The sequence below is a fragment of the Bufo gargarizans genome, chromosome 1 (assembly GCF_014858855.1).
Source record: "Bufo gargarizans isolate SCDJY-AF-19 chromosome 1, ASM1485885v1, whole genome shotgun sequence".
NCBI classification, from domain to species: domain Eukaryota; kingdom Metazoa; phylum Chordata; class Amphibia; order Anura; family Bufonidae; genus Bufo; species Bufo gargarizans.
In genome coordinates this window covers 31,845,468-31,855,775 of record NC_058080.1, presented here as the reverse complement: position 1 = coordinate 31,855,775, position 10,308 = coordinate 31,845,468, and the positions used below count along the sequence as shown (strand labels likewise).

Sequence of the window (10,308 nt, the reverse complement as noted above, 5' to 3'; positions counted from 1 at the left end):
AGCACAAGTGGTAGGCAATTAAAGAGTGCCGTGTTTGTGTGAGGGGAGGCGGGGCTTTAATTATTTAAACCTGGCTCTCCTGCCCCCACTTGTCGGTTCGAATGCTTTCGACCCACCCAGAAGCCCTCCCTTCTTCTCAGGGCTCATCATTGGTGTGGCCCCCTTTAGGCTACCCTTCGATAAGCAGTTCCGGCATAACTCTGCTGCTTCTAGGTAGGGGGGGGAGTATAGGCTTAGGTAGGGGACACTCTCGTAATGAGCCGATCCGAGCACAAATATATATATACATACTATACAAAAAATAAAATTTTTTAGTGGAGTAGGACTGTCGTGTAGGTGGTTTGAGGTTGGCAATGGTAGCCCCCCTGTCCTCTTTATTCTCTGAGCTAAAAATACAGTCCACAGGAAAGGATGCGGGTTGAAATTGTGGGTTGTATAAGGGTCTGAGGAGGATGGTACCCGAGCATGTGTAGAGGTGGTGGGGAAAATAGTGGGACGGAGAAGTAGAAAAGAGACAGAAGGGAACACATGCCCGGGGGCTGGGAATGGGAAGGTTGTCGGTAATGGTCACTGGTGTGGGATGGGGTTGTGGGGGCCGTGGCCAATTTCTGTGACACATTCTCTAAGCATGATATTAAACTCATGCAACTGCTCGGGCGTCATTGAGTCCACCAAATTGATTATGCTTACCCCATAATGGTAGTTAGGGCTGCATTGGATCGCCGACTCTGCTCCCTCCCAGCGGCGAATCAAGGCAGCACTAAACTCCTTCTGATGTTCGTCCAAACTTTCTACAGTGTTGGAAACAACCTCTACACGGTCCACATAATCATTTTGCTTTGGCCTACCGGATCTCTGCCTGCTCAGCAGGGCTCTTAAATTTTGATGTCAACCTAAGAGCCTCTGTTGAGCAGAGGGATCCGGTAGGGGACCCGGATTCTCCCGAGCAGATGCATGAGGGACAGGAGGTCTGGCGTTGGCGATCCATTCATTTTCCGCATCAGGAGGTTGTTCAGTCTCCAGAGCGCTGCTCTTAGTTCTGTATGAAAAAAATGAAATAAAAATTTACCTTTAAAAACACCATCCATGTCCGATGCTACGTCTACATTACACCATAAGTTGGCTGTCCAAAATAGGGTAGCCAAACGCTCTGCTGTTACAGACAGTCCCTTAAAGGGAACCTGTCACCGGGATTTTGTGTATAGAGCTGAGGGCATGGGCTGTTAGATGGCCGCTAGCACATCCTCAATACCCAGTCCCCATAGCTCTGTGTGCTTTTATTGTGTAAGAAAACAGATTTGATACATATGCAAATTAACCTGAGATGAGTCCTGTCCCTGACTCATCTCACATACAGGACTCATCTCAGGTTAATTTGCATATGTATCAAATTGATTTTTTTAAGCAATAAAAGCACACAGAGCTATGGGGACTGGGTATTGCGGATGTGCTAGCAGCCATCTAGCAACCCATGTCCTCAGCGCTATACCCCAAATCCCGGTGACAGGTTCCCTTTAAATTACATTTCATTTACATTTCTTTAAAAAAAAATATATAATTTACCTTCTTTGTGCCATTGTGCGTCGTCGTAAACCAAGGCCGCTGTATATGTACTCCCTGAGGTTGCGCCGGACCCAATCGGGACTGAACCTCCTTCTTATAGTCCATCCTGAAGCCGTCCTGGATAGATCAGCAACGCGTTGTGTAACCTGTTTAAATGTTGGAAAAAAAAAACATAACATGATGTAAGGTTAAGAACAATATGAATGTTTAAAAAAAAAAATTGCTGTTCTTACAACATATCTTCTGAGACACCGCATTTAAATCCCCCCAGGTCTCAGAAAGGTCCGAACATATGTCCCTCTATGGCCGTGTAAGCAGTGTGTAGGTGATACGGTCACGGTGTAAGCAGTGTGTAGGTGATACGGTCACGGTGTAAGCAGTGTGTAGGAGATACGGTCACGGTGTAAGCAGTGTGTAGGAGATACGGTCACGGTGTAAGCGGTGTGTAGGTGATACGGTCACGGTGTAAGCGGTGTGTAGGAGATACGGTCACGGTGTAAGCAGTGTGTAGGTGATACGGTCACGGTGTAAGCGGTGTGTAGGAGATACGGTCACGGTGTAAGCGGTGTGTAGGAGATACGGTCACGGTGTAAGCGGTGTGTAGGAGATACAGTCACAGTGTAAGCAGTGTGTAGGTGATACGGTCACGGTGTAAGCGGTGTGTAGGTGATACGGTCACAGTGTAAGCAGTGTGTAGGAGATACGGTCACGTTGTAAGCGGTGTGTAGGAGATACGGTCACGGTGTAAGCAGTGTGTAGGAGATACGGTCACGGTGTAAACGGTGTGTAGGAGATACGGTCACGGTGTAAGCAGTGTGTAGGTGATACGGTCACGGTGTAAGCGGTGTTTAGGTGATACGGTCACAGTGTAAGCGGTGTGTAGGAGATACGGTCACGGTGTAAGCAGTGTGTATGAGATATGGTCACGGTGTAAGCGGTGTGTAGGAGATACGGTCACAGTGTAAGCGGTGTGTAGGAGATACGGTCACAGTGTAAGCAGTGTGTAGGAGATACGGTCACGGTGTAAGCAGTGTGTATGAGATACGGTCACGGTGTAAGCGGTGTGTAGGAGATACGGTCACAGTGTAAGCAGTGTGTAGGAGATACGGTCACGGTGTAAGCAGTGTGTAGGTGATACGGTCACGGTGTAAGCGGTGTGTAGGAGATACGGTCACAGTGTAAGCAGTGTGTAGGAGATACGGTCACGGTGTAAGCAGTGTGTATGAGATACGGTCACGGTGTAAGCGGTGTGTAGGAGATACGGTCACAGTGTAAGCAGTGTGTAGGAGATACGGTCACGGTGTAAGCAGTGTGTAGGTGATACGGTCACGGTGTAAGCGGTGTGTAGGTGATACGGTCACAGTGTAAGCGGTGTGTAGGAGATACGGTCACGGTGTAAGCGGTGTGTAGGAGATACGGTCACAGTGTAAGCAGTGTGTAGGAGATACGGTCACGGTGTAAGCAGTGTGTAGGTGATACGGTCACGGTGTAAGCAGTGTGTAGGAGATACGGTCACGGTGTAAGCGGTGTGTAGGAGATACGGTCACGGTGTAAGCAGTGTGTAGGAGATACGGTCACGATGTAAGCAGTGTGTAGGTGATACGGTCACGGTGTAAGCAGTGTGTAGGAGATACGGTCACGGTGTAAGCGGTGTGTAGGTGATACGGTCACGGTGTAAGCGGTGTGTAGGTGATACGGTCACAGTGTAAGCAGTGTGTAGGAGATACGGTCACGGTGTAAGCGGTGTGTAGGAGATACGGTCACAGTGTAAGCAGTGTGTAGGAGATACGGTCACAGTGTAAGCAGTGTGTAGGAGATACGGTCACGTTGTAAGCGGTGTGTAGGAGATACGGTCACGGTGTAAGCAGTGTGTAGGAGATACGGTCACGGTGTAAACGGTGTGTAGGAGATACGGTCACGGTGTAAGCAGTGTGTAGGTGATACGGTCACGGTGTAAGCGGTGTGTAGGTGATACGGTCACAGTGTAAGCGGTGTGTAGGAGATACGGTCACGGTGTAAGCAGTGTGTAGGAGATACGGTGTAAGCAGTGTGTAGGTGATACGGTCACGGTGTAAGCGGTGTGTAGGTGATACGGTCACGGTGTAAGCGGTGTGTAGGAGATACGGTCACGGTGTAAGCGGTGTGTAGGAGATACAATCACGGTGTAAGCAGTGTGTAGGAGATACGGTCACGGTGTAAGCGGTGTGTAGGAGATACGGTCACAGTGTAAGCAGTGTGTAGGAGATACGGTCACGGTGTAAGCAGTGTGTAGGTGATACGGTCACGGTGTAAGCAGTGTGTAGGAGATACGGTCACGGTGTAAGCGGTGTGTAGGTGATACGGTCACGGTGTAAGCAGTGTGTAGGTGATACGGTCACAGTGTAAGCAGTGTGTAGGAGATACGGTCACAGTGTAAGCAGTGTGTAGGAGATACGGTGTAAGCAGTGTGTAGAAGATACATTCACAGTGTAAGCGGTGTGTAGGAGATACGGTCACGGTGTAAGCAGTGTGTAGAAGATACAGTCACAGTGTAAGCGGTGTGTAGGAGATACGGTCACAGTGTAAGCGGTGTGTAGGAGATACGGTCACGGTGTAAGCGGTGTGTAGGAGATACGGTCACGGTGTAAGCGGTGTGTAGGAGATACAGTCACGGTGTAAGCAGTGTGTAGGAGATACGGTCACGGTGTAAGCAGTGTGTAGGTGATACGGTCACGGTGTAAGCAGTGTGTAGGAGATACGGTCACGGTGTAAGCGGTGTGTAGGTGATACGGTCACGGTGTAAGCAGTGTGTAGGTGATACGGTCACAGTGTAAGCAGTGTGTAGGAGATACGGTCACACTGTGAGCAGTGTGTAGGAGATACGGTGTAAGCAGTGTGTAGAAGATACAGTCACAGTGTAAGCGGTGTGTAGGAGATACGGTCACGGTGTAAGCAGTGTGTAGAAGATACAGTCACAGTGTAAGCGGTGTGTAGGAGATACGGTCACAGTGTAAGCGGTGTGTAGGAGATACGGTCACGGTGTAAGCGGTGTGTAGGAGATACAGTCACGGTGTAAGCAGTGTGTAGGAGATACGGTCACGGTGTAAGCAGTGTGTAGGTGATACGGTCACGGTGTAAGCAGTGTGTAGGAGATACGGTCACAGTGTAAGCGGTGTGTAGGAGATACGGTCACGGTGTAAGCAGTGTGTAGGTGATACAGTCACAGTGTAAGCAGTGTGTAGGAGATACGGTCACAGTGTAAGCGGTGTGTAGGAGATACGGTCACGGTGTAAGCGGTGTGTAGGAGATACGGTCACGGTGTAAGCGGTGTGTAGGAGATACAGTCACGGTGTAAGCAGTGTGTAGGAGATACGGTCACGGTGTAATCAGTGTGTAGGTGATACGGTCACGGTGTAAGCAGTGTGTAGGAGATACGGTCACAGTGTAAGCAGTGTGTAGGTGATACGGTCACAGTGTAAGCAGTGTGTAGGAGATACGGTCACTGTGTAAGCAGTGTGTAGGAGATACGGTCACGGTGTAAGCAGTGTGTAGGAGATACGGTCACGGTGTAAGCAGTGTGTAGGAGATACGGTCACGGTGTAAGCGGTGTGTAGGAGATACGGTCACAGTGTAAGCAGTGTGTAGGTGATACAGTCACAGTGTAAGCAGTGTGTAGGAGATACGGTCACGGTGTAAGCGGTGTGTAGGAGATACGGTCACAGTGTAAGCAGTGTGTAGGTGATACGGTCACGGTGTAAGCAGTGTGTAGGAGATACGGTCACGGTGTAAGCAGTGTGTAGGTGATACGGTCACGGTGTAAGCAGTGTGTAGGAGATACGGTCACGGTGTAAGCGGTGTGTAGGAGATACGGTCACGGTGTAAGCGGTGTGTAGGAGATACTGTCACGGTGTAAGCAGTGTGTAGGAGATACGGTCACGGTGTAAGCAGTGTGTAGGTGATACGGTCACGGTGTAAGCAGTGTGTAGGTGATACGGTCACGGTGTAAGCAGTGTGTAGGAGATACGGTCACAGTGTAAGCAGTGTGTAGGTGATACGGTCACAGTGTAAGCAGTGTGTAGGAGATACGGTCACTGTGTAAGCGGTGTGTAGGAGATACGGTCACGGTGTAAGCAGTGTGTAGGTGATACGGTCACGGTGTAAGCAGTGTGTAGGTGATACGGTCACGGTGTAAGCAGTGTGTAGGAGATACGGTCACAGTGTAAGCAGTGTGTAGGTGATACGGTCACAGTGTAAGCAGTGTGTAGGAGATACGGTAACTGTGTAAGCAGTGTGTAGGAGATACGGTCACGGTGTAAGCAGTGTGTAGGTGATACGGTCACGGTGTAAGCAGTGTGTAGGAGATACGGTCACAGTGTAAGCAGTGTGTAGGAGATACAGTCTTTTAATTCTCCATTGTCACAGTATTTATAGTTACCTAATCAGTATTAGTTACAGTCACTCACATTGGTTGAATTGGCACATGGATACACATGTGAGCAGTAACGCCACGTCAAGGCTTCAACCCTTGTTACTGACCAGTCACACACCATGCTTTTCATTCATACGCATTTGGTATTCCAGATGTTTTGGACTACACCTCCCATAATACTTTACCAGCATGATGGGAGATGTAATTCACAGCATGTGGACGGCCTATGGGTGCCGACCTCTGAACTCGCGGTGATCACAGTACACAGGAGCAGCTCGTCACGTGTCAGATGCCCCTTCAATGCTCCCGCCAGGGCGCAGGCCTCAAACATGGGCTTCTTCATTCCACTTCAGGTACTTCGTGTTCCATAGGAGAACATGCTGGTCAGAGTTGTGACACAAAAAAATAAATTAAAATTGTTAGAGCAAATGGCAGAACAGACGCAGTGCAGCAGACGGACGGTGCACACATACACAGCAGACTGACGGTGCACACACATACACAGCAGACGGACGGTGCACACACATACACAGCAGACGGACGGTGCACACATACACAGCAGACTGACGGTGCACACACATACACAGCAGACTGACGGTGCACACACATACACAGCAGACTGACGGTGCACACACATACACAGCAGACTGACGGTGCACACATACACAGCAGGCTGACGGTGCACACACATACACAGCAGACTGACGGTGCACACACATACACAGCAGACGGACGGTGCACACACATACACAGCAGACTGACGGTGCACACATACACAGCAGACTGACGGTGCACACATACACAGCAGACTGACTGTGCACACATACACAGCAGACTGACGGTGCACACACATACACAGCAGACTGACGGTGCACACACATACACAGCAGACTGACGGTGCACACATACACAGCAGACTGACTGTGCACACATACACAGCAGACTGACGGTGCACACACATACACAGCAGACTGACGGTGCACACACATACACAGCAGACGGACGGTGCACACATACACAGCAGACTGACGGTGCACACACATGCACAGCAGACGGACGGTGCACACATACACAGCAGACTGACGGTGCACACACATACACAGCAGACGGACGGTGCACACATACACAGCAGACTGACGGTGCACACACATACACAGCAGACGGACGGTGCACACATACACAGCAGACTGACGGTGCACACACATACACAGCAGACTGACGGTGCACACACATACACAGCAGACGGACGGTGCACACATACACAGCAGACTGACGGTGCACACACATACACAGCAGACTGACGGTGCACACACATACACAGCAGACGGACGGTGCACACATACACAGCAGACGGACGGTGCACACACATACACAGCAGACGGACGGTGCACACATACACAGCAGACGGACGGTGCACACATACACAGCAGACTGACGGTGCACACACATACACAGCAGACGGACGGTGCACACATACACAGCAGACTGACGGCGCACACATACACAGCAGACTGACGGTGCACACATACACAGCAGACTGACGGTGCACACACATACACAGCAGACTGACGGTGCACACACATACACAGCAGACTGACGGTGCACACACATACACAGCAGACTGACGGTGCACACATACACAGCAGACTGACGGTGCACACATACACAGCAGACTGACGGTGCACACACATACACAGCAGACTGACGGTGCACACACATACACAGCAGACTGACGGTGCACACATACACAGCAGACTGACGGTGCACACATACACAGCAGACTGACGGTGCACACATACACAGGAGGCTGACGGTGCACACACATACACAGCAGACTGACGGTGCACACACATACACAGCAGACTGACGGTGCACACACATACACAGCAGACGGACGGTGCACACACATACACAGCAGACTGACGGTGCACACATACACAGCAAACTGACGGTGCACACACATACACAGCAGACTGACGGTGCACACATACACAGCAGACGGACGGTGCACACATACACAGCAGACTGACGGTGCACACATACACAGCAAACTGACGGTGCACACACATACACAGCAGACTGACGGTGCACACACATACACAGCAGACTGACGGTGCACACATACACAGCAGACTGACGGTGCACACATACACAGCAGACTGACGGTGCACACACATACACAGCAGACTGATGGTGCACACATACACAGCAGACTGACGGTGCACACACATACACAGCAGACGGACGGTGCACACATACACAGCAGACTGACGGTGCACACATACACAGCAGACTGACGGTGCACACATACACAGGAGGCTGACGGTGCGCACACATACACAGCAGACTGACGGTGCACACACATACACAGCAGACTGACGGTGCACACACATACACAGCAGACTGACGGTGCACACACATACACAGCAGACTGACGGTGCACACACATACACAGCAGACTGACGGTGCACACACATACACAGCAGACGGACGGTGCACACATACACAGCAGACTGACGGTGCACACATACACAGCAGACGGACGGTGCACACACATACACAGCAGACTGACGGTGCACACACATACACAGCAGACGGACGGTGCACACATACACAGCAGACTGACGGTGCACACACACACAGCAGACTGACGGTGCACACATATACACAGCAGACTGACGGTGCACACATACACAGCAGACTGACGGTGCACACATACACAGCAGACGTTGATTACAGAATCCAGTGAGCGACGGATCTGGTGGCAGATGTGTGCCTCTGGATGGGGGCCGCTTCTCATCCTTCTCCAAGTGACGAGATGGCTGCAGTTTTGTAGTATTTGTTAAATTAGGGTTGTACACATCTAACACACAGGCCACACGTGGTGCACAGCTCCACATCTAACGCACAGCCCACAAATATAATACACTGCCCCCACAAATATGCTGCACATACAGCCCCCAATATACTGTACCGCACAGACAGCCCCCCCATATACTGCGCAGACAGCCCCCCCATATACTGCGCAGACAGCCCCCCCATATACTGCGCAGACAGCCCCCCCATATACTGCGCAGACAGCCCCCCATATACTGCGCAGACAGCCCCCCAATACACTGCACAGACAGCCCCCCCATATACTGCGCAGACAGACCCCAATATACTGCGCAGACAGACCCCCCCATATACTGCGCAGACAGCCCCCCATATACTGCGCAGACAGCCCCCCCATATACTGCGCAGACAGCCCCCCCATATACTGCGCAGACAACCCCAATATACTGCGCAGACAGACCCCCCCATATACTGCGCAGACAGCTCCCCCATTTAATGCGCAGACAGACCCCCAAATATACTGTGCAGACAGACCCCCCCATATACTGCGCAGACAGCCCCCCAAATATACTGCGCAGACAGCCCCCTAAATATACTGCGCAGACAGCCCCCCAAATATACTGCGCAGACAGACCCCCCCATATACTGTGCAGACAGACCCCCTATATAATAGAACCTATATATAGGAGGACAATCAGTCAAGAACCAATATGAGAATAGCTCCTGCAAAGGGTTAAAAGTGCTTTTGGCATGGATATTCATGCTTACCCTCGGCGCTTGCGCACTGGGACGTAATTTTTCCCTACCATCACATTGCGCAGGCGCGTATATCGGGTGGATTTCAATGAGTTAACTGCGCTTGCGCACTGACCCGTGATTTTTCCCTACCTCGGCTCCCAGACGCATGCGCAGGTTCCCGGCGTGCTGCTAAGTTCAGCCTTGAGCTTTTCACTAGAGTGTCCTTTTGGGCATGCGCAGATGGAGAAAAGTGAGACACGCCCCCCGACGTCATCGCTCATGCGACAGGAAGTCAGAGGGTAGGGAAATCTCACGAGGTAGGGTAGTATAACGCTACACCGGGCTTCGCGAGCAAGTGGACTAAGGTGAGTTAAATTATTTTTTATTTTTTTTTAACCCCTCTAGCGCTATTGTACTAAGCATTCTGTATTCAGAATGCTATTATTTTCCCTTATAACCATGTTATAAGGGAAAATAATACAATCTTCAGAACATCAATCCCAAGCCCGAACTTCTATGAAGAAGTTCGGGTTTGGGTACCAAACATGCGCGATTTTTCTCACGCGAGTGCAACGCATGACAATGTTTTGCACTTGCGCAGAAAAAATCGCGCATTTTCCCGCAACGCACCCGGCTCTTATCCGGGCAAAAAAACTCACGCCCGTGTGAAAGAGGCCTAAAGCTGTATTAGACTGGCAGATAACTGGGCAGATCATCGCTAATGAGCGTTTGTAGGAATGCTCATTAGTAGAGTTGAACGGACA

The 10,308-nt window shown here is 50.6% G+C and overlaps 1 long non-coding RNA gene across 1 annotated transcript; it reads right to left on the bottom strand.

Moving 5' to 3' along the window:
- Positions 1 to 979: 979 nt before the first annotated feature.
- Positions 980 to 9,602, bottom strand: LOC122924459. Its single transcript, XR_006387404.1, has 5 exons — positions 9,575 to 9,602; positions 8,691 to 8,793; positions 6,210 to 6,351; positions 1,564 to 1,709; positions 980 to 1,039 (listed from the first exon to the last, which is right to left on the bottom strand). It is a non-coding gene; the product is annotated as an uncharacterized LOC122924459 (long non-coding RNA).
- Positions 9,603 to 10,308: the final 706 nt, after the last annotated feature.